Source organism: Abramis brama (genome assembly GCF_963993115.1).
Source record: "Abramis brama genome assembly, chromosome: 25".
NCBI lineage: Eukaryota > Metazoa > Chordata > Actinopteri > Cypriniformes > Leuciscidae > Abramis > Abramis brama.
The window spans coordinates 4,086,146-4,114,017 of record NC_139987.1 but is presented as its reverse complement, the minus strand read 5'-3'; the positions used below and the strand labels follow the sequence as shown (position 1 = coordinate 4,114,017).

The following is a 27,872-nucleotide window of genomic DNA, read 5'->3' as shown; positions in this document are numbered from 1 at the left end:
TTACAGGCGATCTGACCAATCATAATGCCAAATACACCATTTTGTCCAACAAACAAACCAGACATTATTAGAGTTAGTAGATTAAAGTCAGTGGACTTGAAACAACATACCTTCTGATGTTCATTCATGTTTATTTTGTGCTATAAGAGTGAAGAGTAAGAGATGATCTGTTCACATGCTGCTTGAATTGAGGTGCTACAGCGACCTGTCACGACACATTAAAGAGCCACAAAATGGTATTTATTGTTTGAATTTCATAAAAAAAAATGAAAATTGAACAGCTGAGATTTTGTTTCATACCAAAAGTAACCTGCTCTGTCTTGTCTTTCGGTGCGTTGTCAGTGTCCTCTTTGCTCCACAATGTAATTTTCACTGCTGTGTGGCGTGAGAGTGCCATGGCTTGTCACTAAATGGGGTGGGTCTATGCTAAGGATCAATTACCCAGAAATTACCCTACTAACTGTGTGGCAATGCCCCAGAATGCATTCAGTCAGAACAGAAAGAAAACAGAAAGAACAGAAAGAACAGAACAGAAAGAAAAGAATCACCTGGTTGAACACCCAGAAAACCACACCATTGTGGCAGTTTTGCACTGGCAAACATCACTTGCATTTTCTTCAGAAAAGATAAAAATCTGTTTGATCAATTACAATTGCTATTCTTGGCTTTGTGACAACTCTTTGTAAAATGCCTGTGTAATTAACAAAAACCTTAAACAATACCCTGTGAAAGTCGTGAGACAGCTACTCTTTTTACCTTGGCTAATGAATGTCAGCCTATATAGTTAATTATTTTTCCCAATCTAATTGGAAACTTAATTGACAAAGGATTAGCCACGGGAAGGAAATAATTGCCTTAGCGGATACATACAGAAGTTAGTCTGAAAGCAATTCTGTTCTGTGTCAGCCCCCTGACAAAGATTTATTTCATATTCTGTGTTAACAAGAATTTAATCTTTTACAGCAGCTTCTCAAGATGGGCTCACCGCTATTAAAAATACTCGTCAAAACCTGATTATTTCCACTAAAGCAGATCAAGGGAAAGATATCACTACGTTCAGACATATCGCAAGCCAGAAATTCTCTGAAATTTTCTTCAAAGTTCTTAGAATGATCTATAACGTCAAAAGTGGTGTGATGTTTCATAATGTGTCTGTACATTCACATAAATGATTTGCAGATTATAAAAGCATACAGTACGTGCAGCACATATGGAAAGCAGACTGTGCTGCCCTACCATATGCGTATGTAGGCCACCCTTTGTGTCCTGTGACTGGTTTGAAATGCACTTAAAGTGTCAACTAACCCTGAAAGAAGTGATTACTAAAGAAAGTTTCATTGCTTGGTCTGGTTGCACTATCCATAGGGTTGTGTGAGCGGTTGTTTTATCTAGAGGTCCACCTGGGATGTTGCAGCTCATTTGGATGAATCTTGGGAACGTTGTGTTTGGCCCATATAAAGAGTCTCTTGTTCCTCCATAGTTTCCTCACTGTTCTTTTGAAATACGATCTCATCATCACATGCCTTAATGTGCCTCATGTATATCTTCATTTGACTGTGGAACTTCACATTTAGCAATTCTTCAACAGTCTTTTCACAGGTTGCCTAACTTCAATGAGCCACTTTGTAACTTCCAGGTTTAGCCTTCAAAAATATGTCTTCTCTTCAGCAATCTACAGTATATAAACTTGAAACCTGCGGAGTGTTAAAGTCCTGGTGCTAACGGTTAATCTTTGTTCATGTTATATAATTCACTACAAGCAGCAGGAGAGTTAAATACACATTCATCTGTTTGTTTTGGGATCTGATTTTTCATATTTGTTTGGGCTAGGACTTTGATAAGATAATATTGTTTCTATTACATTAATTCTTGCTATCGCAAGTTTGTGAAATCCTGAAAGGACTGATCCATATGGAACATTTCTTTTCTAATTCTGTCCTTGCAACCCTAGACCTCTAGCTTGATTTCAGCTTGTTCTCACTGCATTTGGTCGTCTCTGATGATCTCCTTCATATTTTCAAAAACCTCATCTAGGCACTTTTGAGATTCTAGCAGACTGAAGTCCGCCACTTTAGTGACCTCCTCTCGAATCTGGTCAAATGGTCTCAGAAAATGCTGGTTTCTCTTCTTATGCTCTTTAATTTCTTCCCGATTTACAGGCTTTGACTCAACAAGATGCTCAATGGCGGTTGTGTTTTGAAAATCTTCATTGACTGAATCTATGTTCAACACCTATAGCTAACAAGCTAACAGGAGATCTGAAAAGCTGAATTTCAACAAAAGCTTCTCCCTTTGCACAAAAGGATTCAGCTCACTCTTCAGCAAAGTCTTGCATTAGAATCGTGCATGACTTTGCTGAAGAGTGAGCTGTATATTTATGCCAAATGCTACTTTTAGGCAACAAACATTTAAGACATTCCTCATAAATTTATTTGAGTTTGCCAACAAATTGTAATCATATTTTTGAAAGCAAAAAACTTGTATTTGTTTATTCAAAGTCATCCCTTCACGTTTGACCATTGCATTGCATCTCATATGCATCATGTGAAGAAATGAGTTTGTTACCCAATAATATTTAACGCATTAAACACCTTTTTACCTAGAGCTACTGTACTGTGTATATCACTCCCCCATAGAGGCCAAACTTTAACCTTAGTTTATGTGTTGTGGAATAAATCTTGTAGTGGATATATTGACAATATCTTGACAATATTTACAATATAGCATAGGCTCTCGTATACCGGATTGCTTATATAAAAATACTATCTGTATCTTAACTGAAGAACACACACACAAAGTGTGACTAAATTGAATCTAATCTGATAAATATACAGTATCTTGACATGTTGTTAATGTTATGTTGTTGTTATTGATAATTTGGCTTCAAAGAATACTTTCTACTGTTTAGAACACTTTGCTTTAAAAGATATTTGCTTTGCTTCAAAATGTTTATAGAATGCCAACTGACTAAGTAGCATATCCTGACATTTTGCTCTCCTTTGTATAAACTGTCCTTATCAGAATTGAAAGGTTAACATTCAGAGTCAAAACTGTCACATTGTAAATGCACTTACCTGGTAGCCAGAAAGTCAATAAATTTGCTGAAGACATTTGCATACATTAATCTTTCTCTCTCATCATCCAAGGACATGGTGCATAAACATAATTTTGAGTGATTTCCACTGGGTAAAATTTCATTGTCTCTGTCTGACATTGTAGGAGTGAGGTTTTGTTGTTATTTATTGTTGTCGTTTCTTTGCTCTCCTTGAAATGAACAAGAGCAGCGTCTGTCACATACAGAGCGCATGGATGCCAAGAGAAGCTTTTTGCCGTGTTTGGATGCAAGATTTCTCCAATGATTTGCCTTTTATACTAGGGCAGAAACGTAAAGATGACATAAACCAGACTTAAAGATTTGGTAGTACTTTTTCTTAGCAACTGGGCATGTGATTCTAATGGATGATAACATGCGCAAAACATTGAGGAACTGAGCCATATGTAGGAACCAGAATGCAGAGACTTTTTGAGACTTTTGTGCTCTTGCGATTGGGCCAATAAGCAGCCTAGCAACTGCATAGCAATGCCATAGTCATTAGCATAATTTGTTCAGAAAATGTACAAGTCGTCTAGTCTCTTTAAAACTTTCAGGTGGCACAGATGGACATGTGGTTTATGAAGCAAATTATTATGCTCAAACTGGACAATCCTAACACATTTCGGATGGTTTTGATCCACCTGAAAGATATTTATATGGTATTTGATAATATTCTCCCTGTAAAAAACGGCTTCAGTACCCAGCTCTGTTTAACTAGATTGGAATTTGTTATGATCACTCAATTCATAGACAGACGTTATTGAGCCATCACCAGATGGTGCAGGGAATCAAGGTGAAGTGGACGCGTGCCCAGCCATATCCAGGCAAGTCTGTCCTAGCCTTCGGGCATAGTATGGCTCATATAAAAGGGGAAGCTGAATAAAGTCCTGTCCATGGATGAAACCTAATCCGTGACTAAATTATGGCCTGCCATCGGTGACTATCCATTGAACACATTTTTGCTCTGAGCTCTCGTTTAATCTTTGTCTGGGAAACAAGCCTCAAAGTAAGATGAACTACCTCATTTTGTAGATAGTGTTGTATCTAAAAGTTTTGATCTTGATCCAAGGTCACTAAAAATGTCCCTTTATTTAGATAAAGTTGTTTTTCCCTGAGAATGAATGCAGTGTTTCCCACAGCAGTGCTGAGATTACCCATCAATCATCACTATCTTAATATACGATGTATGCTTTGTTCTATATATATGATGGAATATCATGCTGTCAAGATTCAAGGCTTGGGAATTAGTTTGAGTGTTTTCTAGCCAGACTTTCCAATAGTTTGCCCAACAACTAAACTAAAGGTCTCAAATTGACTTAGATAGTTTCTTGCAACCTCTCAAGTATTACGTCGTGTCCTTAAAGGGTTAGTTCACCCAAAAATGAAAATTCTGTCAGTAATTACTCACCCTCATGTTGTTCCAACCGTGTAAGACCTTCGTTCATCTTCGGAACACAAATTAAGATATTTTTGATTAAATCTGAGAGCTGATCACTTCTCCATAGGTTTCTATGTGATTGAAACTTGCTGGCCCAGAAAAGTTATTAAAGAGATCGTTAATACAGTCCAAGTGACTACAGTGGCTCAATCTTAAGTATATCAAGCGACGAGAATACTTTTTGTGCGCAAAAACAAACAAAAATAACTACTTTATTCCACTATTCATTTCCTTCTCTCTGGACCTCTAGTTGGTTCACGTAGTGTTTTTGCGCTGCGCGTCTGTGTTACACGTCACCACGTAGGCTCACTATTGGCCGACGCTGGTCATGTGTGTGATGCGTGATGACGTGTAACACAGACGCGCAGCGCAAAAACACTACGAGGCCCAGAGAGAAGGAAATGAATAGTGGAATAAAGTTGTTATTTTTGTTTTTGTTTTTGCGCACAAAAAGTATTCTCGTCGCTTGATATACTTAAGATTGAGCCACTGGAGTCACTTGGACTGTAATAACGATCTCTTTAATAACTTTTCTGGGCCAGCAAGTTTCAATCACATAGAAACCTATGGAGGAGTGATCAGCTCTCAGATTTAATCAAAAATATCTTAATTTGTGTTCCGAAGATGAACGAAGGTCTTACGGGGTTGGAACAACATGAGGGTGAGTAATTACTAACAGAATTTTCATTTTTGGGTGAACTAACCCTTTAAATCCAGCCCGCAAAGAATTAGGCCTATTTACTTTGGATTTTAATGAAACACAGTAGTCCAGGGTTCTGCAACTCTGTTTCTTGGCAATATTTTTAATATATTTTTATTTTTCAATAAAACAATTTATTTTTAAGACAAGGCAAGTTTATTTATATAGCACATTTCATACACTATGGCAATTCAAAGTGCTTTACAGAAAGCAATTAAAATAATCAAAATAAAAGCAAGGGAAATTAAAACAGTTATAAAAGAAATTAAAAGAGATATATGATACAGATATAAAATGAATTAAAAGAGTAAAAAGATGATACATAGATAAACTTCTCATCTGGCAAAACACCAGTGTGTCTTATTTTGCACAGCTGCTTGTTTTACTGTGAGATGTTCCCATGGTGATTACACTGTGTCTGTGGTGTTCTTTCGGCGTGCCTAAGAAATCTATTGGACGTCTCTGATGGACCCGATTTTTACCTAAAATCGGGCAGGAGGAGCTCTAGGACTGACTCACGGTGTAACCTGGGGTTCACTGCCCCATCAGTCCGCACCCCAAAAACCCATTTGTTTGTAAGCTCTAGGAATGGATTCAATCCAGTCCGCACCCCACACAACCTCGAGTTTAATCACGTCAAACTCACCTCAGACCCAGGCCATCAGCATGGTTTCATCTCTCTTACTCAATTCTCAGTGCCATTTAAGCTCAGTTTAGAATAAAAAGGTAATTCAGAAAATGCACAGCTAAACAGATGTGTTTTGAGTCTGGATTTGAAAGTGTCTACTGTAGGAGCACATCTGATCTCTTCTGGAAGCTGGTTCCAGCAGCGGCTGGCATAGGAGCTAAAAGCGGACTCTCCATGCTTAGAGTGAACCCTTGGTATTTATGATCTGAGTGATCTGTTGGGTTTATATTTAGTGAGTATATCTGCAATTATTGAGGTCCTAGGCCATTGAGTGATTTATATACCAGTAATACTACTTTAAAATCAATCCTAACTATTAAACCATATTAAAAAATATTACTGACCCCAAAATTTTGAACGGTAGTATACTTTATTATTATTTTTTTGGACATGTTTCACAACTACTCCAGCCACTTTATTTTGCCTGACTGAAAAAAAAAAAAAAAAAAAAAAAACTTTTACACATCATGTATTAAAATACATTTTAATTTACATTTAGTTTACATTACGGCCTGTCAAATCTGTAATAAAAAGTCAATTAGATTCCCCTTATTTATTATGTAATGTACAGTGTCTCAAATCCATCCATCTCTTCAGTCCCAGGCTGTGTCCGAAATCGCCCCCTATACCGTTAAATAGGGCACTATTTGAGGGAATCAGCCACTTTTAGTGGTGTCCGAAACCATAGTGGATGTTATTGAGTGCACTCATTCAATCCCATAATGCACCGCAATAATGAGTATACAACCAATGAATGCTCAACGGCTATAGAGAATACCCATAATGCACTGTGAGAGTCGCATGCCGAATGAATTCCCGCGTCTCGCCAGAAGATGGCTGTCACAGCTGAATCATCTATCCATCCATTTTCTTAATTGCTTAATTTCGGACAGAGGTCAAGGTAAATCTTTTCATCTTACTACTGGAGCGGAGCAACAAGTTTTTTCATTCAGTGTCCGAATTCACTCACTCATTTTCATTCACTCCTTCAAGTGAACTATATTAGTGGAGTAATATAGGGAATGGTGAATGTGGGTATAGGGAGCCTACCACTCGTTCCCAATCCCCAGAATACTAACCACCTGCACCTGCCATTTCCAATTAAGGACTCTTATGTATACCAGTGCTGCACCCGAAATCGCATACTTCTCTACTAGGTGAAAAACAGTATGTGACTAAAGAAGTATGACCGAATTCACAGTACTCATAAATGAGTAGGCAAAAGTACTAGGCAAACTTCTTCTGGCGAGATTCTGAGGTGTGCATACGATGAAGACTTTACTATCCCATGAGGCCACAGGAGAGGATTTGTGAATGGCAGTGAAGCGACGTAACTGATGCTGGTAAATCACATGATAATGACAACATGGCGGATGTAGTACGTCCATATTACATTTATTCTACATACACATACTTTTTCAGCAGTCGTGAATAAGTACCTACTACATTCAAAATAAGTACCTACTCAAGAGAGTATGCGATTTCGGACACAGCCTAGCTCTCACACTCCCCTTATTGTCTGGTCTTGTCACTCACCCCTGAGAAGGACTTACAAGACAACCTGCCTGTTCGCTATTCATCCGTTCACCCAGCTCTCGCAGCAGAATCCTCTCCAGCCCGATTACCTGTGGAAAAGATTACCAGTTACCAGTTTGGATTCTCAAGCATTGCCTTACATTCCTGTGGTGTGTTTTTCCAGTAGTTCCTCATTAAAACTCTGAGTTGAATCCACTCCTGTTCTCTGTTCTCTTCTATGCGTGACATACTGTACAGTCAGATGGTCATGATCTCAAAATAAACCCTTAAAGGGTGTTCAGGAATCTGACATGAAACGTTGCATTGATCTTCTTTACATATTGATCTGAAATATTGAGGTAAGTTTATTTCACAATCTTAGGGGCTGTTTACACAACACCGTTTTCAACTAAAAACAGAAAATTTGTTATGCATTTTGGCCGTTCGTTTACATGACAACTGCGTTTTGGGTGCCTGAAAACGCAAAGTTTTGAAAACGGATTTCAAAGTGCAAGTTTTTGAAAACTGTCTCCATGTAAACAACAAAACCGCGAATCTCTGAAAATTACGTGTTCAGTCTATAGTGTTTCATCGCCATCTAATGGTCTGGCAGCAGAATACAGGGTTTTTTATTAGTTTTCATGGATCCGCGTGAAAGGGATCATTTTGACAATGTCTTGTTGTGGTTTTGTCTGTATGCGGAAAACTCAAAGGAAAAACTTCTCCATTTTAAGCATATCGTTGTTGTGTAAACACCCTTAAAATAAGATCAACTTTTGTTAAAGCGTTCTTCTGTGGAACATAAAAGAATATACTTTGACAAATGTCTCAGTGTTTTAAGTCAATGGTAACCAAATCCAAAATAATTTCACTCCAATCGACCACTGAGACACAAGATGCCGCCGGTTGCGTTTGTATGAATGTGTGTGTCGGTGGCGTGGAATGAAAGACTCAGATGAGTCACCAATCTGGGTTAAGTATTTCAGAGAGCCATGTAAAAAATAAACTATTATATTTCTGTCATAAAACCAGTTACTGTTACTACAGCAAAACCATGATAATTTGTATTTGTAATTATTTAAAAGCTTGTATTTTATGTTGGTGGGTGGTACAGTGTTCTCTGCTCTTGACTGCGTCTCCATTGTTGTTTATAATGCTGAGGATATCTAACTCTATGAGATGTCTGACCTCTTCCATAGTGCTTTAAAGCCGAATATTCTGAAGAATTGGAATTGAGAATTGGGTCAGATACAGATTGTGATCTCTGTCGCCTTGTTGACTTGTGCAAATGATCTGATCTGCAATATCCTGTATCCTGCAGTTCTCGAGGAATACAATCTCAGGCATCAGTAGATCACTGAACATGCAGAGCAGGATGCTGATTATGAGTCGTTACGAAACTCTGAAAAGGGCTGTCACGCATCGATAACTGTTAACTTTCAGAATGTATGGCTGCAAAATCCATTCGACGAAATTTATGAAGTACACCACCTGTCTAATGGCCCTCAGGTTAGACTTTGGGATCCCTGAAGAAGACAAACACCTCTCAGTGGGCATTCTCTTAACATGCCAGTCTTCAAAGTTCCTGAACTACAAGGAAAAAAAATATTGTTTTCCCTCGTGGTGAAGATTTTTGATGATGCAACACTGCTGAAACACCAGTACGAGTTTTAAGGTGCACCCTATCAAAGTTGTGCATAAGTGTGTTTGCTGACTGATGCTCTTGTCATAACAAGCCGACAACATGAACAGAAATGTGGTGTGATGTGCCCTGTGCGATTACACAAGCTTTTTTTACGGAAAAGTTCAAAGCGTTCACCTTGAAATCGACACGAGTTTTGACAGACAACGCATACTATAAAAGTGACAAAGTGTCAAAATGACGGTTTCATCACAAAGTTTAGTTCCGATGTTCTTTAGTGAAGTGTCATAGTTCATTCAGTGTTGGCGGTGTTGGTTTAGAAGAAAGTAAATGTCAATAACATTGCTTACTTGTGTCTTAAATCACAATAATTAAAGATCACGTGACATTGGCAAAATCGGACCCAGAGACAGGCTAAATTGCATACGTTACCAGAGAGAAGTCTGATGCTTTCACTGGACGATCCAGTTATGACATTTTGATTAAACAATTCAATGATTATTTACAATATTATTATAAATTATTTATCCTTGCACATGATTATTATTATTTTTTTTAATTCATGTCCCCTCCCCATAATCCCCCTCCCTCTTGCAGCATCTCTCCTCTCATGATGTTTACTCGTGTGAGGGCGGGACAATAACCTGTCACTCACATGAGATCCACCAATAGCAAACCAGAACTATCCAATCAATTACCCACGGACAAAAATCTAATTCCGCCGTACATTTATTATTGTTTAAGAAGCAGTTTCATTCTGATATACGTCATAATAGAGAAGAAAATACTATCACAACTTCCATTTCATGCAATTTAAAAACACATATATCCATGTCACCATTATATTCTGTTTAGTTCACTTTTAGTTTGCATTTCTTCAGTTCCTGTTTTCCTTGTGTTATCCATTACTGTGGTCACCGTCACAATGAGTTCATCTAGATCAGCTGTGTAACCTTCATTATCTCGTTTGTGCTTGCCTTATAAGTTGTACCCGTTCCTTCACAGCTTGTCCTATCACCGTTATATTTAGTTGTGTTTGCCATTGCCTTTCTGAGGTATTGGAATTAAATTTTTTTTATTTTTTTATTTTATTTTATTTGACAGGGACAATACAAACAAACATAGTGTCAAAGCAAAGCTTGTCACTGAAGTGCTGCATAAAAAGTTTATAGCAAAAGCTCATTTTCAACTCCTGTCCCTGGTTGGGCTTCTAAACACAATACAATTTATATACTTCACTATTTCAATTTAAAACAATATAAACATGATATATAAACAACTCCTGTCCCTGGTTGGGCCTTTATACACACTAAAATTTACCCGTAAAATGTACATACTACACTACCTCAAAAAAAAAAAAAAAAAAAAAAAAAAATATATATATATATATATATATAAACATGATGTATAGACATGCATATCATATACAACTCTTACCTACTTAAAATAATTAAAAATGAGTACACTTTTGGTTTGTTTTTAACCAGTTTTTTAGCCTGAAAGTAAACACTTTAAAGTTAAGCACAGTCTTGATGTCAAATGGTAATGAGTTCCAAAGTTTGGAGCTCTTCACAGAGAAGGTCGTCTGACCAAAGCTGGTTCTGCAGTATGGAATTTTACAGTCATGATTTGTGGAGCTCCTAGTGACTCAAATGCTGCTTTGTCTCTCAATAAATGAACTTAATGGCTCAGGTGCTAAATAATTAATGCACTTGTGAATTAATTTAAGAAAGCTAAAATTACTAAAGCTCTCAAAATTCATTAAATTATATTTCTTAAGGATAGTACAGTGATGGTGGCGTATTGGTTTTTTATCCATAATTTTTATTGCTCGGTTGTATGCAGAACCTATGCATTTAGTTGCAGTGGGAGCGGCTTGTGCCCATGCTGTCATGCAGTATGAAATATGAGAAAAAATCATAGCATGCATATACAGCAGGGCTGCCTGGTTCGGTATGTAGCTTCTAATTAATTTGAAACAATTGAGATTACTTTGTATTGTTTTTAAGATTTTCTTTATATGCTTGTCAAATTTTAATTGAGAATCTAAAACCAATCCTAGATATTTGAATTCTGTAACTGGATGAATTTCATTATTTTGTATATTAATATTAAATCGCCCTTTTAAATCAAGTTTTTTAATGGAAAAGCACATGGAAAGGATGGTTTTTGAGTGAGAGATTTAGAACTAGCTGATTTTGGATGAGCCATTGTTGGATGTCATACATACTAGTAGACAGTACAGCTGCAGCCTGCTCAGGTGACTTGGCGGGTGCATACAGAACTGCATCATCCGCATAGAGTTGACAACTGGCATCTGAGCAGTGCAGAGGTAAGTCATTTATAAAGAGACTAAACAGCAAAGGGCCAAGTATAGAGCCCTGCGGAATGCCCATTTTTATGTTTGAGGGTGCAGATATGTTTTGATCAACTTTAACACACTGCACTCTAGACTGGAGATAAAATGTAAACCACAACACTGCCTCATTTGAGAAATTAAAATTTAACATTTTAGATAAAAGCAGACTATGATTGACCGTATCGAATGCCTTTTTAAGGTCAGTAAATACAGCTCCCACCACATTGCCCTTGTCCAGGGACTTTTTTACATTTTCAATGAAACAACAGTTTGCTATTTCCGTTGAATACCCTGGTCTAAACCCAAACTGGTGAGGATGTAGTAGCTGTCTGGCTTCTAGTTGGTCATTCAGTTGCACTACTACAACTTTTTCAATTATTTTAGATAAAACTGGTAAAGTCGATATAGGGCGATAGTTACTCATTGAGTCTTGGCTACCACTTTTGAACACAGGGATAATTATTCCTTGTTTCCATGCACTGGGAAATGTACTGGTTCTTATGGAAAGATTAACGAGATGGGTCAATGGTTTGACAAGAACATCCTTATACTTTTTAAGAAAACAACTATTCATCCTAAAAATGTCATCAGACTTGGAATTTGAAAGTTTTTTGAATTTGAAACTTCTGTATCCGACACTTCTTTAATATAAAAGGAATCTGTTGAGGTAACTCTCAATGAATGATTGTGACGATTAACAGGCTGGAATTCTTTTGTTAATTCTTCAACAGATTGTACAAAATATGAATTTAATTCATCAGCCATAGTGGCACGATCAGTTATACTATTACCATTGATGTTAAGTTCTGTAATCTTTTTGTGTTTATTTGATTTATTAGTCAGATTATTTAAATGCCTCCAAAGTGAATTATTGTTGCCTTTAGCACTATCAAATAGATGAGTGTAATATGTCGCTTTTGCTCTCCGCAGCTCAAATACGACTTTATTCCTTAAACTTCTGTAAGTCAGGAGATCGGTATAACTGAGTTTTCTGAACTGGATTTGTCTGTCTTTGTCTTCCTGCCTGAAACGCAACGTGACAATCCACATCTATTTAGAAAACAGATAATGTAAATTTCCATTTCATGCCAACTTTAATCCTAACCGTGCCACAAAACTAGTCCCAAAAGAGTTCACCCCAAAAAACGAAATTTGTTATGAAGAGATCCAATTGCTTTATGTGATGAACAAATATGATTTAAGCTTTATTTACATCCAAACAATGATTGACACATACAGAACATTAGATATGATAAACACGGAAGCTCAAATATGCTTGCGTGATGTCTGATATGCAATAACCAATGAGGTTTATTCTAGTGTGTGACTCGCTCACAAGCTTCCGTATGGTGTTTAACATATGTGATGCACTCTGTGTGTGTTTATATTTTTAGGTGAAGCATCCCTTTAAATTTCATTGCATTATATATAAATATCAAACCGTGTGGCATTTGCAAACAAATAATGCTCAAACTTTGATAAGAACTAACTTTTTTTAGACACTATTATTTCAAACAAATTGGTCTCAAGGTTATTTTTTTTGTGAATGTATGAAGTCGGTTCTCCTCAAGTTCACGTGGGTGACTTGGAAGAATATAAATGTCACAATTATATTCAGTTTAGTTTGGTTTTCTGTCCTTGTGTTCATCTCCTGTCTGCATGTCTGACGTGTTGCTATGGTTTCTGATTTAATTGTATTATCCTGTTCAGCTGAGTTCACCTCGTTAACCTGTGTATTTAAGTTCCTGTGTTTGAATCTTCATTTGTCCGGTATCGTCCATGTTACGTGGTCGTACTACTTTGCCTACCTGCCTTTATCTAAGTTTGTTCTTTGAATCTTTATTATTAAAGCCTAATTAGTATCGTCCACGAGTGTGACAATAACAACCACTGTAATTCATTATATTAACAATGAACGGTGACACTCTAGTTTAGAGTCCATTTCTCACTATTAACTAGTTCCTTATTAGCATGCATATTACTAAGATCAGTAGCGAACCGTGACTTTTGAACCTTGGCCCTCTCACCCCCTTCCCTCGTCATAAACTCAGCCTAAAATCAGCCTAGCTTACCATGTACTCTTCTATAATACTGCATGTACCTTTGACAAGAAATGCCACAATCATACCTCAGAGTAAGCGTAAGAATTATCACCAAAATGAAACAAAAAGTCATAAAACGCAAATCATCATTACCAATCACAGAGCTGAAAGCATTAGGCGGAAAGATCCTAATATGGAGAAAACGGACGTCTACACAACACAATCTCGGCAGATTTGAGGAGTTTGTTTCCTCAAAAAGATTTAGATGTTTATTGTCAAATTATAAATTCCCACAATAAAATTAGAGCTGATTACTTTTATTAAAAAAAAGTTTTTCCTTTTTAAACTATTATTTAAAAGTTTGTAAATATTATTTTACAATAGTTTAGGCCCTCTCTGAGGGCCAAGAGGGCCCTGACGGTTTACCTCTAACTAGGATATTGGCTGTTTAATAGACTTATAAAGCACATATTAATGCCTTATTCTGCATGACCATATTCTACATCCCTAATACTACCTTACTAACTAGTAATAAGCCGTAATTAGGAGTTTCTTGAGGCAAAAGTTGTAGTTAACAGTTAATAGAGAGAATTGGATCTTAATCTAAAGTGTGACAAGCTCCACAAAGTTTACAAAGACTACTCTTGATTTTTATTTTATTTTATGTTTCTTATTTTGGAACCAAACTAATTTCATTTTGTATTTTTTTTTATTATTGAAATTTGTGCTTGTGCTAAATTGCCACTGTAAATGCCACTTGTTTTTGTATTTTGTTAAAATTTTAATTGTATCTTAAGTGTCCAAAATACTGTACGCTTTGGGGCCACTGTACTATATATCTGAGCAAAACCATACTCCTTTCTAGCCCTGAGCATTTCACTTTGGTTGTGTTAAGAAGCAATTAAAATTTTAGGTTTCCTTAATAAAAGTAGTCGTCTGTTGTGTAAACACACATCCCCATTTTTGCTGGCCATTCCGGGCATCTGAAATACGCCTCAGCGAATATATCTGCCTGTGATCTTACTCTTCTCTGAAGTTCTTATAAGTAACAAACAGCCTCAGACAGCTTTCAGTCCACTCAATGTCCATGAACCTGAAGCAAGTCTCTACAGGATTCCTCGCTAATATTAGCATTTTCATATCATAAATACAATATGCTATGATGAGACATGCATAAAAAATAGCACTAATCAAACGAGCATTCAGACACACAGAGGGCAAGTTAGAGCATTCACGTCCAGTTAAACGTGTTCAGTGTTTCACTGAGAGGTTTTATGTAGCTAGAGAGTAGGCCTACATTTGAAATTCTGTCTGCAAATATTACAATGGTTTCATTGATGTCGGTTACATTTTAATGGGCAAACATTCAGTCATTGTAAGTCAATGTAAAAAGGCTGAAATTATCGATGAATCAAAGTTTGAATGGAGTTTGCATGTTGAATGATTTGGGCTGAACTAACTGCAGCAGTTTAATACTTCGGGTTAGAGGTTTAGAGCAAACCCTAATCTGGATGTACACTGTAATTGAAAGCGGTGTAATTACCTCCAGGGAAGTTCGCCAACATCTACAGTATTATCAACTGAACAAAAAATAAATGATTATGATTATTATAATCTCTTAAATCTTTTGTCATTTCTCACCAAACTTGCTATAATTAGCATATCCTGAAAGTAGAGATCTGAGGCTGGGCGAACAAAGAACCAGTTTGTGAATCGCTTGTACTTAATCGACCAGATGCGGTGCAGTTTTGACACAGGCTGCTTTTAGAACTCACAAACAAGGATTCACAACTAATCAGCGAGAATGCCTTGAACTCTGTACCATTAAGGGGGTCGCACACCGGTCGCGCAGCTCAGCGCCGCGCAGCGCCACGTCTTTTAAATTCGAACACATTATTCTCTATGAGAGTACACACACCGGCGGCGTCTGTCCGCGGCGCCCAGCAATGGCTCAGGACCGTGTTCAAAATCCTGCCGCGCCACAGAGCGCCATTTACATAGTTTTATATTAAATTTACATTTATGTGTCTCAAATCGTAGTTAATGTATAAACAGACTTCACCCTGTGCTGCAATATACATTTAGTTTTATATTTATTTACAGAAATCAGAAAATTGCTGATGTTATCGGATTTTCAGGTGAGAGTTGTCCTAGACGTGGCGCGGCGCGGCGCTGAGCTGCGTGTCCGGTGTGCGACCCGCTTTAAAGTCAGAAACCAGTAAGTATATTGTTAACACTTTATTTCCATCCATCCATGAAATGTTGAATTTTCCATATAAATCCATCCATCCACCCATCATTGAATTTTCCATATCTATCCATCCATCCATCCATGAAATGTTGAATTTTCCATATATATCCATCCATCCATCCATCCATCCATGAAGTGTAGAATTTCCTATATCTTTCCATCCATCCTTGAAATGAAGAATTTTCCATATATATCCATCTTTCCATCCATCCATCCATCCATGAAATGTTGGATTTTCCATATATATCCATGCACCCATCCATCCATGAAGTGTAGAATTTCCTATATCTTTCCATCCATCATCCATGAAATGTTGAATTTTCCATATCTATCAATCCCTCCATCCATCCATGAAATGTACAATTTTCCATATCAATCCATCAATGAAGTGTTGAATTTTAAATATCTATCCATCCATCATCCATGAAATGTTGAATTTTCCATATCTATCCATTCACCCATCCATCCATGAAATGTAGAATTTCCTATATCTTTCCATCCATCATCCATGAAATGTTGAATTTTCCATATCTATCAATCCCTCCATCCATCCATGAAATGTAAAATTTTCCATATCCATCCATCCATGAAGTGTTGAATTTTCCATATATATCCATGCACCCATCCATCCATGAAGTGTAGAATTTCCTATATCTTTCCATCCATCATCCATGAAATGTAAAATTTTCCATATCCATCCATCCATGAAGTGTTGAATTTTCCATATATATCCATGCACCCATCCATCCATGAAGTGTAGAATTTCCTATATCTTTCCATCCATCATCCATGAAATGTTGAATTTTCCATATCTATCAATCCTTCCATCCATCCATGAAATGTAACATTTTCTATATCCATCCATCCATGAAGTGTTGAATTTTCCATATCTATCCATCCTTCCATCCATCCATCCATCCATCCATGAAATGTTGAATTTTCCATATCCATCTATCCATCCATCCATCCATTTTCCAAGCATCCATCCATCCATCCTTGAAATGTTGAATTTTCCATATATATATCCATCTTTCCATCCATCCATCCATCCATGAAATGTTGAATTTTCCATATATATCCATGCACCCATCCATCCATGAAGTGTAGAATTCCCAATATCTTTCCATCCATCATCCATGAAATGTTGAATTTTCCATATCTATCAATCCTTCCATCCATCCATGAAATGTAACATTTTCTATATCCATCCATCCATGAAGTGTTGAATTTTCCATATCTATCCATCCTTCCATCCATCCATCCATGGAATGTTGAATTTTCCATATCCATTTATCCATCCATTTTCCAAGCATCCATCAGTCCATCCTTGAAATGTTGAATTTTCCATATCCATCCATCCATCCTTGAATTGTTGAATTTTCCATATCTATCCATATATGAATAAATGTACTGCTGATCTGTTAAGCATCATATAATGTTCATCAATGACTTAAGCTGCGTCCCAAATGAAACACTATACACTTTGCACTATGTACTCATCTGTGTAGTGTATTAATTTTATAAGGTTATTTTGTCACTCAACATCAGAGTCTGATGCCCCTCCCCGTACGCTATATTAAAGCTGCGACAGTTGAGTGCATGAAGTGTCCAACATTCCACACTTCGTTTTTTCCTTTAATTTAGTGCATCATCCGGGTATTTAAAGTGCACTTTTTCTTTTTGGAGTTTTCAGTGTGAACACACTACTCACACTATTTATACTTAAAAACATTATAGAATAGTGCATAAGTATGCGAATTGGGACGCATTGTTGACATTAAATATAAAGTAACTGACCCCCAATTTCTATCATTTTATGGCATTTCAGTATTTGAGCTGCTGAATCCAAAACTGGTTTGGGCTCTGAACCAAAATAACAGTAATTCCTGTTATCACTTAACAGTATCACTCTACTTCAGCTCATCTTCTAACTTTACACTGTGATGGAACGATCCTGCAGTGCATTGTGGGTAGTCTCCCCCACTGACTGAATGGTGAACAGACTGATAGGAGGGCTAGCAGTGACTTTGCTTTTCTGTGGAGCAGCTCATGTTTAATGCACAGCCCTGCTGAGCTCTGAGTATTGATTTGTAAATGCACGCCGTGTGTTTATCCGGCTAAGATTCTCACCATTGTTTCAGGAGGCACATTTGCATAGAAGCAAGAGCCCAGGAGAGAGAGAGAGAGGGGGGGAGCATAAACTGGTGATGAGCTGTAGTTCAAATGTGGTTTAAAGGAATAAAAAAACACACGAGAGAGGAGAAAAGAGAGAGACAGAAGAAGGAAGTGAGGTAAAAGGTTTAGAAGCTAATGATTGTGATTGGTGGAAATATTCATTCATTCATGCATTCATTCATTCGTTCATTCGTTCATTCATTCATTCGTTCATTCATTCATTCATTCATTCGTTCATTCGTTCGTTCATTCGTTCATTCATTCGTTCATTCCTTTTTGTTTTATATTGTTTACTATTTGGTGTATGGGTGGTCTGTTTGTTATGTCTGGTATAGTTGTTTATATTTGGTGTATGTTGATTGTTGTGTTTCATGTGCAGTGTTTGTTATGCTGAATTTGGGGTTTGTTGTTTTTATGTTTGGTGTTCTGCATGTCGAGTATGCTTTGTTTGTTGTGTTTGGGATACACTGTTTTTTAAATTGTTTTTAGGGTTCGTTGTTAGTTATATTTGGTGTTTGTTTTTAGTTATTTGCTTCATCTTAAGGACCCTTTGCTTTTTAGTTTGAAGATAGAAACATCAAACGACCAAAGGGGATCTTTACAAACATTTAAAACATTATCTTTAGAAACATTTACATTTATTATAACTATATGTATACAACAAGCAATTCATCTTAAACAACCCAGATAGGAGGCATCAGTCGGGAAGTATTTTGCATTTTAAAATGCCATAACCACAAACCTATGCCTATGTTCCTAGTAAATGCCAAGTGGAAGGAAATATGGCTAATGAGATCTCTTTTGCATCTCAATAGTTTCTCCTGGACAATGATGTGATTAAGGAGAGATCAAATTGAGACTTTTGCTTAAGTCTTTTGGTAAAAAAAAAAGAAAAAAAAAGACTTCAACAGTTTCAAGCAGGATCTCAACAGCTGAGCTCTGTCTCTTTTTAATCAAATTGTTCCTTTATTTTTGCCTATTTTTATGTCTCCTACAAAAATTGTAGGTGAAAACTTTTAAGATAAAGTGTACAATTAAATAACGCATAACCAAAAACCCTACTAAGTCTATATAGAAATTCCCTTTGGGTGGTTGCATTTGTGTTTTTGTTAATGGAGCCCTGGGTATTGCAAGCATATGTCATTGCGCGCGTGTGTGTGTCTCTGGCAGCGCACACTTCCTGCAACAGTGGCTAGGGGGTGCATGTGGACAGAAGAAGCCACACTAATATATTCCTCACTGGCTGCTGTGAGCTGGTCACATGGGGAGCCAGTGCGAGTTTAAAAGTGCTTTGGTTTCCCTTCAGCCAGTGCAGTGTGAGCCTTTGCTTGAGACGCACACACATACACACACACTACACGCCTTTGCCTACAGAACAGCAACTTTCTGTACTGGAGCTTCTCTGATATACACACACACACATTTTCACATCTGTGTGCAGCTACAGAGGACAAGACACAGACATTAAGGAGCAGAGGAAGATAAGGCTAGAGACGGAAGCAAACGCTTTTAAGTAAGTACCTTGATTGTATCTCTTCTTTATAAAGTGTCAGTCATTTTTTAATGGGAGAGTTTTGTTGCATGCGGTGCAATTTGATTTTGTGCTTTGAAGGACAAGAAAGACATGCAAAGATGGACAGATTTTTTTGTTAGCTATTTTGGAGCAGGCTGGGATCAACAAATGATTGGCAAATGTCACCTAATGGATTATTTCCTGGTTGCTTGAGGTTGAACCTGGTGTCACAGTGTTCTAGCCTCAGCGTCCCCGGCTCTCTGCACGTGTTAGAAGGATGCGAGCGTGTTAGACAGCCGCGCTCCATACGAGAAATGTGATTCATGCAGCCTCACTCCGGGAAGAGGAGACAAACAAAGTGCATGGACAGAGAGGGAGACGGGGGTGAGGATCAGGGTACGGAGGGAATGGGAGAGAAAGACAGGCGACCGAGTGAAAGTGGAGAGGCTTTGAAAAGCCCTGACACTAGGCAGACAATTAGCCCCGGCTTCTGTTATCTGTGCCTTTTCTGTAGCCGCTGCCCTGAAGGCGCGGGTCAAGGGAAGAGCTGACCCAGTGTCAACACTCCTGCATGGAAGCCATTATCAGGACCTGATTGATTAGTTTTAGCGGAAATCTCCTCATCTCCTCCTCCTTCGCCTGCCGCTTTTTTTTTGTTCTTTGGCTGGGGTTTGTATCTTGCTGGTTTCCCTGGGTTTACTTTCTTCATCTGTCTCTTGGACTTTCGTTATGGGCAAATCTCATGGAAACTTGTCTGGGTAACTTTTAGTTGTTGTTTTTTTTAAATCAGCAAAAATATTTTGAATGAAGAACCATTTTTTTTATTTGTTTGCATTATTATTTTTAAATGTATTTATTTTATTTATTTTTGAAACGTGTTCATTATTATTGCACCTGGACAATTTAAATTGTCATGTGTGGCAATAATATATACATAATATATACATATATATTATATAATTCTTGATGACTCTACAGTCATATATACAAAAAGTTTGCAAAGTGTCACAAAGCAAAAAGTCTTACAATCAAAAGATACATTTAATTTAGCAAAATCGAATGTCTTATTACTGACGCTGAAATATGACCTGGACACATTCTTGACAGGTTCCATGAGATTCACCCTTCTTCTGCACATCTACTGCTCGTTTTGACTTATTGGGAAGCGACATCCATTTATTGGTGGGCTAAAACTCTTTATCTGTAACACAGGAACATGCTGCGGGGGTAAACCTCTTTCTCTTTGGTTTTAAAGACTCTGCCCTCCTCACATTAGCTCAAAGGGGGGTCAGCTTAAATCTGGCAGGGTTGACACTGCCTTAATGACGCCCTGTTTCATGCCTTATTGAAAGCGGTGACTGAATGGCTGCCGGACACCTACTTTTCTTTTTAAACGAGGGTCTCTGCTTTCTCTGTGCAGCGTTTCAGTTCGTAAAGCCTTCACTAAAGGGGCTCTCGCTGTTATCTGAGCAGCCTATAGCTTGGCACCTGGTTTTAGTTTGACTCCATCCACACCAACACAGTAAAAGAGCAACACGTGCTGGTCCGGGGATCTCGTGTGGATGTAAAAAAAAAAAACTTGCGGGCTCAATAAAAGAGCTAAAGCGAGGTGCAAGCGCTACATTAGGCTTAATTGAACTAATACTGTCCTATTGGCATATTAAGGTCTTGGAGAAGCAGTACATCTTTAGGTCTGGATTCACGGTTGGGATTCCTGTCGCGGGGTGTGATTCGAGACCCCATGCTCGGGTTCTTCGCTCTAATCTCTCCGTCTTGCCCCGGAGCAGTGTTTATGATTCAAACAGAAGAAAAGTAAAATAACACCAGCATAATATTTCCCTTAACATCCTTACCCCTTGGATAAACATCCTTAAACAGATGTCAGAAAGCAGGCTGATCACAGACAACGGGGGCTGCCGATGCTTTCTTCCCCAACATACACAAATTCTACAAATTAGAAGCTGGTGCTTTAGGAATCCGCCAAGAAAACGCTTCCCAGTCCGTGCTGCCGCTCCTGTCCACACTGAGATGAAATAGTCTGTAATTTTTATGAACTGAATTGTTAAACTGTTGTGGTGCATTGGTAATTCAATGCTTATTCAATTTTGATTTGATTGATTTATCAATTTCATTTGACTGGGATTTTAAAGCATGGTCTTTTATGCAGTAAATAATAATTTTCAAGATGATCAGCTATGTTATTTTCTTGACTTCCAATTTAGCCCTTCACTGAGCTAACTAATGTGATGTTGCCACCATTTGATAGAGAGAATGTGGATGGTGATTGGCGACAAACCCATGTGCTGCATTAGTATTCATTAAAATGCATTTAATTGCAAGAAATCTTGTTTTGACTTCCACATGAGAGAAATTTATAGTCATATCACTTTATACAGAGATTGGACTAGATTTGCATTTAAAAAAGAGATAATGCTTTTGCAAGGCAGTAAAGCCCAAAGTAAATTTTGGTTTTCACCCAAAGGCACGTGAATTGTGATTTTCTAAATGCGTGTATATGTGCATTCGGCTTGCACATGAGCCTTGAATTTTTTTTTTTTTCTTGCACTAATTAGTTGGTCCACATGGTGGCGACGATGACTCGACCATTATTTTACATTTGAAAAAGTAACAGAAGAGACGGAACAACAACGAACTACTGGAGAACGCAACAACAATAGATGCCCACGACACACCCAAATAAAGAAATACACGCAACTCTAGTTGTGTATACATTTGTATCTGTTATAACTTCTGGAGGGAAATAACGCAGACACTGGAAAAAAGTTACACTTTTCATTGCGCACATGTCGACCACCTGTGCTATCAGATTGAAAGGTTACGCGTTCGGCTGAAGGCATACTCTGAACATTAGCGCCAAAACTTACGTATACTTTGGTCTTAAAATTTAGTTTTACATAAAATTAGGTTTATGAATGAAAATGAAATGATGAGATGTTTTCTGCTGGCTGTGGAATAGAATTAAATCCAATGACACCATCTTTGCAAGTGAAGGTGTCGATATGTAAATGCAAGAAAAAAAGACCAATCACAATTCCCTATGCAAATACATGTAGAAAAGGGACCAATAGGAACAGGAACATCAGTTGCATTAAAATTGCACATCTTAGGGTACGTTTACACAACAACGATATGCTTAAAACAGAGAAGTTTTTCCTTTTGAGTTTTCCACATACAGACGACATCATTGTCAAAACGATCCCCATTCACACGGATCCGCGAAAACGACTAAAAACGCTGTATTCTGCTGCCAGGCCATTAGATGGCGATGAAACACTATAGACTGAACACATAATACGCATGTACATGACATCATCGTCTTCAGAAATTCACGTTTTTGTTGTTTACATGAAACCTGTTTTCAAAACTTTGCGTTTTCAGGCACCCAAAACGCCGTTGTCGTGTAAATGAATGGCCAAAACGCATACAAAGTTTTACGTTTTTAGTTGAATACGCTGCCGTGTAAACAGCCCCTAAGCCTGAAATGATCTACAACACAAAGTTTGGATTGAGTGATTAAGTAGTTCAGATTGAAATGGTAACAGAAACATTATAATTATGGTTCTGATTAAGAACAACGTGCATACAGGTTATTTTAATCATAAAAGTGTCTTTGCACCTTGATGCTCTGATTTGTTGTGTCTGCCTTGGTATGGAAATTATATATTATGTGCTATAGATGGATGCATCTGCATGTTGCATGGACCCACCTTTTGGGCTCCAAGTCAACCTCAGATCAAACTATCCCTGCTAGTAGGACGGTCTAATACATTGACTGCACCCCACCCTTATGCTCCTCCCCCTAAAGGAGTCTTCTAGATTTGCCTCTACTTTAAACTAATGAATCCCTGGGCTGCATGAAATCTATTATTCTGCCTTTTTACCCTGTCCACAAAACATCCTCTATTACCCAGTTTTGCTTTTCACTATACGTGGATCATAACTAACCCGGTTAACTCAAGCATATGAGGCTATACATCTACACAAATCCAGATACATTTGAAAACACATCTTTTTTACTCAAGTTCAGCCTTCCGGCCACACAGAGACTGCGTTTTTGTCCTTTGAAAACTGAGCTTTTTGGGTTTTTTCAGTTTTCAACATTTTAGTCTTGATGAGGAACATGTTAGTGTGGACATAAAGGCCATTTTCAAATGTATCCAAATTAATGTAGATGTAGCTTAACTTAACCTTGGTCCTCTCTTCAATGGCTCTCTTCCTGTTCAGTGGCAATGAACATATTTCCATGGGGTATTAAGACAAATCCAGTACCTCCATCCCAGACTCTATTTAAAAAGACATCTAGACCCTTGCTAATTAAACACTGAATATACATTTGTTATTTACAGGCTGAAGGCCAGAAGTGTGTCTGCTTGTCTTTGAAAGGTCAATGAGTTTGCCGTTGCCTTGAACGTAACTCTGGTTTCTGAGTTTAATTTACTGACCACCTCTATCACTTTTGCACTTGTAGATAAAGATTTAAACCAGGCAAAATTGTCCAAGGTCAGGGCACAAGGTTAACCCGTACCTCTAGGCACAGTGAAAAATACAGGATGACCAGGAAATAAAGTAACCTAAATAACAACCCTCGAATACCACCAAGCGAAGAGCAACCCAGAAAAATGCTGGAGCTCTTCTTTGGCCACAACGCAGGCTTTTAATCTATTAACTGCTGATCCTTAAACTCTAATCAATGCAGGCTTTTATATTTCCATTAAACGAGAAAGGGAAATGAATAAATAAATCATGCCGTCAGAGTTCCCAGCCTCCTTTGCTTGGAAAACCATCACAGACGGACCTCTTCTTAGCGTGTGCATTTCAAATCGTGTTAGCGCTCTGGGGCAGAGTTATTTACCCAATTTCCCTCCATCCCCTTAGCTTTTTATGGTATGTCTGCATTATTAGTGCCTCTGCTTTTGATAGCAAGCACACTCGTTTATTAAGGGAAGGGGGCTGCAGACTTTTTGGACAAGGGGGGAGGCGTTGTGTTGACTGGGAAACATTAACTGCATTAGCATTCCCTATTTGGCCTCTGATTGGAGTGGACTGGGGAAAATGCCAAGGTACATTTCTCTGTTCACGCCCCTGCATGGGCTACTATGAATCCTGGCACTTATTCAAGGTTGAGGGCCTCTGGACACGCCACATTTGTGTTGCCTTAGACCTGAATGTCCTACGCAAGCAGCTTGGTTCCTCTTGCGAATTCAACAAACCTCATGCATAACCTGTTGATGGCACGGTGAACCTCATATGTGAATGACATTTACGTGTGAGAGTGATAAAGAAACGTGGATAAATGTGAATACGCAGAGGTTGACGTCTGCTAAATTTGTCAAGAGAAGGATGACATTGTTAAAAAGGAGGCACGACATGAAGCAGAGTTTACGTTGTTTGAGGGTGCCAATTTCTTCAAACACATCTGATCATTCATATATATATATAATGTGTGTGTGTGTGTGTGTGTGTGTGTGTGTATACTGCACATTACATTTAGTCTCCTCCACAACAAGGTTGCAAATTGTGTTTTTAAAATGCTGTTCAAGTACCGCCATATGTCTTAACAATGAGCAACACTATTAAGCTGTTTTAATGGCAAGAAAACACTGTTTAATATTGCATAAGTCTACCCTTTCGCTCTGCAGCTTTTCAAACGCCAAACCGGAGCGATTAGATATTGTGAAATCCGTTTAAAATAATCTCCTCTTCTTATTCTTAAGTTAACGTGCCAAGCTAACTTGTATTGTCACCTGCAAGCGTGATTAGATTTAGAGTGTTTAAAAGGCTTTTAATTGAAAACGGTGGCTTTATTAACAGTGCTGTGAAGCCCCGCAGGTGGACTCAATCTGCCCTGTAATCCTAGCAGTCTGGGTGTGATACAATTGTTTTCACTAAGCATACTGAATTAGCTGTGCTCCCCGCTGCCCACAGCTGCTAGTGCCTGCATCTAGGAGCTGTTTCCTTCAAGAGAAATACTTTCATCTCATTAATGTGGCTTAATAGTTGCGGCTGCTATGGAAAATTGCATAGATTCCTTGAATGACCTTTTAAAGGAGTCATATCAAATGTTCCTTGATCCATTGAGGTGAAGAAGTTCATTGTACTGTGAAAACATACTGTGATTTAAAAAAAAAAAAAAATCCATTCCAAAAGACTATTAGTTTATTTGCAAGTTGTAAAGGTTTATTATTAGAGGTCATTGATTTTTTGTTGTTGTTAGATTTTTATTTTATTGTATGGGGTTATTATTATTATTAATATTATTATATAAAAACGGCCCATTTCATTAAAAAAAAAATAAAAAAAAATGCAATATTAGTTTTTCTATTAAGTTAATGTTATCTCAGTTGGTAAGGTTATAAGGGAATTCAGAAACCCTTGTTATTAGTGACACCGGTGGCCGTTTAGTGAACTGCAGCCAGCAACTGCAGCTACTCGTGCACAAGTAACAACAAGAGACTGAACATGATTCAATGTCCCGATATACTCACTGCAAAGTTCTTTTTCGTTCTTTGTTAGAAGTAAAAATAAGTTGGAAATACCTTTGCAGCAATACACTGTTAAGACGAACATCCCGACGCCACGCACGCTGCTGTGAGTGACATTTAGATGCAATATAGCCTATGTGCCGTCCGCTTTCCTCTCAGTAACACAATTAACAAAGAACAAAAATGACAGAGATGAGAAAGCAGCAAAGAAAGCATCTAATCATAACGATGTGGATATTGCTCCAGCTCTGCGATTCACTGGCATCATGTCGACAGATGAGGTAATTAAAATCACACTGTTTTATGATAGTTTGAATAGCCTAAGGCATATTTAAGACTATCGATAGATCTGGCTATGTGAGACTATAGTTTGAATTAATACATTTTCTTTGCATTATCCTAAGCTTTGCAAGCATTTCACGTTTCATAGTAGCCTACAGAAGAGAGGCTCTCGGGAGCGCGCGTAACCGTCACATTTTTGATTTTCCCGGCAAAAACGTCCCGCGTTCTTCACATAAAAATAAGTATGGCTTATAGACAATCTAGGAAGTCGGGGAACGGGGAAAGTGTCTTTTTTTTTTTTCGTTTCAAGCTCACACATTGGCATAAATAGTGATTAGTAATACATGACAATTCTTACATACCACCTTTAAGATGTTGTTAGCTGTTTGCATATTAGTTCCATCATAATTTTGTTAATGTTTTAGTAGCCTACCTTCACAAAGAGTTGTTTGACATACAAAAATTTGCAGATATTGAACTGAATTGCTCTGAATCTGAAACAAGCAATTATTTCAACTTTTCAGGCTTAGCACAAGTATTCAATGGCATCAAAACACAGCATATGGATGATGTACAGTACTGCCGATATGTTTGTCATGTCAGGATGTCTCTGAGAGAGCCGGGGTGTCCAGGTGGCTTAACTGCCTACTTAATGAGCACCAAATGACTATATCTCATCACCAGATGGCAAATGTTATAAGAACGTCATTTACTTTGAATCTGTCTTTGCTGTGTTTTTTAGAAATAATTGGACTGTGATTACAGTGAAATGTCATGCTGAGTACGTAACATCGTCAGGCTGACGATATTTGAAAAAATGAGGACCCCCTGCTGTTTGCTCATTAGGGGTTTTATCTAACTAGCATGGCGCTATAGGGCCGGAATGATTTTTTAAAAGACAAAAGATTTGCATATAAAATAATTGTAAATCTGTATTCATTCTATGATCAGTTGTTTAATATTACGTAGTACAATAATATACATCAATGACAGGGTGCCATGATGCACATTTTATGTATTATTCCTTGTTGTGCGAGCCAGAGAGCAGATATTAACATTCTATTAGGTTGTTCGATGATGAATCGCATTAAAACAATGAACAGACTCTGTAGTGACACACACCTTCATTTAGAGGTTCTGCAGTTTAATACGGTCCGTTCAGTAAAACATACACTTGACCTTGGTCCCACCTGACATTTTTTAAAATGATATATCACTATTTTACACATTTTAGAGTAGTAGGAAAGTTAAACCTGAAAACCAATGCAGATATGGAAAAATATATAGGAACCAAAAATGCTCAGATTATTCATAGTAAAGGCCCACACAAAGAACTATAGCTATAAAGATAACAATAACTATATTAGTGTTCACACCAACAGATATTGTTCAGTTAATTGTAAGTGCACACTGCAGTTTTGTCGCTTGCCTCTTTAAATTCTCATGCTTTTTAAAGTAGGATGGATTCTGATTGGCTGTTCATTTTTTTAAATTGTTCAGCAGCTGAAAAAAATCCTTTTGAAAGTGATTCCAACGATATTGTTTCTCTGTGCCGTCATCGTTATAGTTTTGGTGTGGACTCTGCTATATTGTCAGAATGATTTGAAACCATATCTTTATTGTTACAGTTATCATCCTTGGTGTGAACGGGCTTTAATTTGTTAATTTAT

At 37.7% G+C, this 27,872-nt stretch overlaps 1 protein-coding gene across 1 annotated transcript in view; it reads left to right on the top strand.

Annotated features, from left to right (window-relative positions):
- The first annotated feature begins 19,212 nt into the window (after positions 1–19,212).
- Positions 19,213–27,872, top strand: part of cntfr (ciliary neurotrophic factor receptor) — a 188,695-nt gene continuing 180,035 nt past the window's right edge. The window contains exon 1 of the mRNA XM_084104055.1: positions 19,213–19,417. The gene's annotated coding sequence lies outside the window, so the exon portion shown is untranslated. The remainder of the gene's footprint in view (positions 19,418–27,872) is intronic.